The 2501-nt window shown below is 46.6% G+C and overlaps 1 long non-coding RNA gene across 1 annotated transcript; it reads right to left on the bottom strand.

The window, feature by feature from the left end:
- Positions 1 to 48: 48 nt before the first annotated feature.
- Positions 49 to 430, bottom strand: LOC116984945. The gene is made up of 2 exons (XR_004415184.1): positions 330 to 430; positions 49 to 111 (listed from the first exon to the last, which is right to left on the bottom strand). It is a non-coding gene; the product is annotated as an uncharacterized LOC116984945 (long non-coding RNA).
- Between the last annotated feature and the right edge of the window lie 2071 nt (positions 431 to 2501).

Here is a 2501-nt window from a genome sequence, read left to right as displayed (position 1 = left end):
AGCGATAGAGGCGATGGCAATTTGCTTCTTAATTTTTACTTCATTTTGCCTCCAGCCTTGGGTTTAGATGCTCCAGCTCCCTCAATCTCTGCTGCTAAAGCATCAATGTCACTGTTGTAGCGGCACCTGCTGGCGCACGCAGGTATCGAACGTGCGGTCACGTGACTCGGGAGGGGCTGCTGTTTCGCGTGGTTTTGCTTTCGCGCCACAGTTGTGTAGCTGACCGCCGTTGTGGTCAGTCGTGTTTGTGAGGACCTGTAAACCAAAGAGTTATTTCTGAAATAAATAAGTTCACAAAAACGTGGTTGCCGTTCTTACATCGGCCAAACTGTCATCTTTGGCATTGTCCTCGCTCTTGTTTTTCTGCTTCTTTCCCATCTCCTTCGTAGTTTCCCGACTCTGTCACTTTAAAAAAATCTCTTCCAGACATATGGTGTCCTTTAATTTCTCGAACATGGCGGCGGCCGTTATTGCCGCGCGGACGCGGGCTCCGCTCTTTGATCTTTGGGCGCGGGTGAGGGTCCGGGGCAGTGCGGTGGCGGCCATTACTCCCTCTGGGAGAAGCCGTCTATGAAGACCTGCGATTCCTCCGTCGATTCCCCTGGCCATCACGGAAGGCAACCTTCTCTCCGTTCCCCAATCCTCCGAAAGCTGCAATTTTACAGGACCCCCAACAGCAAACCCCAAACCTTGCAAAGCGGTAATGACAGGCCATTTACCTGCAACATTCACTATGGTTCTTTCTCCACAGATGCCGCCTGACCCACTGAGTATTTTCGATCTTATCTGTTTAAGTTTAGATTTCCCGCATCTGCATCCTGCATTTAGATCATGAGAAATCAAAAGGTAATTCAGGATATTAAGTAGACAAGCCTTGTCTATTTCTCATTCTACCTAATAGTTTAGTGTAGTTTTAGTTAGTTTAGTGATACAGCCTGGAAACAGGCCCTTCGGCCCACCAAGTCCGCCCCGACCAGCGATCCCCGCACATTAACACTACCCGACACACACTAGGGCCAATTTACAATTATACCATGCCAATTAACCTACAAACCTGTAGGTCTTCGAGTTTGGGAGAAAATCAGAGCTCTGGGAGAAATCCCAGGCAAGGGCAGGCATGTGGGACTAGGGTAGCTGGGACATTGTTGGCCGGTGTGGGCGAGTTGGGCCGAAGGGGCTGTTTCCACACTGTATCACTCTAAGCTTCTATGACTCTAAAACCTACGCTGGTCACGGGGAGAATGTATAAAATCAGGACATGCACCAGAAGCCACGATCGGAACCTGCGTCTCTGGCACTGGAAGGCAGCAATGCTGCTGCTGCACCACCATGCTGCCCTGTGGGAGGAAACCAGAGCACCTGGAGAAAACCCACGCAGGTCACAGAGAGAACATGCAAAGTCTGTAACGACAAACACCTGTGGTCAGCATTAAACCCGAGTCTCTGGCACAGTAAGGCAGCAAATAGCTTCATACTGATATAGTAAGCTCCCTTCACTCTTCTGGAAACAAATAACTGCAGATGTTGGTTACTACACAAAAGGAAACAAAGTGCTGGATTAACTCAGCAGGTCAGGCAGCATCTGTGGAGAGAATGGTTAGGTGACAGTTCACTCTTTACACCGATCACCCGCTCATCTCCAACATGCCTTGTTTTTAATAGAGAAGTAATCTTTATTTTATTTAATCTCCACATCGACAAATGAAATAGAGGTTAATTAAATCACTTTGAAGTATTGTCTTGAAATACTATTGCAATTATAAAACAAAGAAAAATCCAAAGCAAGCTCAGTGAGCTAAATGGGAACGTTATAAATGTGGTGCGTAATGCAAACTTGCTCATTAGTGTGAACTGGCCCCTTGCAATGTTTCTTGGTACCAAGTATCATTAACCTTAGGGAGTAAATTCCTTTTGTCACAAAGGCAACAATGCCTCTTTAATCAGTATTGGTGTCCGATTACTCTTGGTAGGGTGTACCAAGATACAGTGAAAAACTTTGTTTTGTGTGCTGGCCTTGAAAATTAATCCATACATGAGTACAATCCAGCTGTGTATATGTGCAAGTAGTGCATAAAGAGCAAGGTAACAGAATACAGAATATATTGTAAACAAAGGCACAAAGTTCTGTAGTAACTCTGTGGGTCAGACAGCATCTCTGGAGAACAAGGATAGGCGACCCTTCTTCAGGCTGAATATGGTGGGGGTGGGTCAGTAAGAGAGGAGGGGCAAGACTAAGCCTGGCAAGTGAGGGGGAGCAGTGAGAGAGGGTCTCACAGAACCGCCATCAGAGAGAGGAGAACTTCTTTAAATTAAGCATACCTTGAGGAGATTTCACAGCAGAGCAGGAACATGGAGAAACAAGGAACGCAGTAAGTCTGCTCCTTATCGTGCACCTGTCAGAGAAAGGAAATATCTGTGATGAAGTGAGACCAGTAAATCATGAGATGTCCATCAACCAGCCTGGTTTTGGAACAGCTCCATCCAAGACCGCAAGAAATTGC

Source organism: Amblyraja radiata, chromosome 21, assembly GCF_010909765.2.
Source record: "Amblyraja radiata isolate CabotCenter1 chromosome 21, sAmbRad1.1.pri, whole genome shotgun sequence".
Lineage (NCBI taxonomy): Eukaryota > Metazoa > Chordata > Chondrichthyes > Rajiformes > Rajidae > Amblyraja > Amblyraja radiata.
Note: the sequence above shows the minus strand (reverse complement) of the source record. Positions and strands in the feature narration are given on the sequence as shown.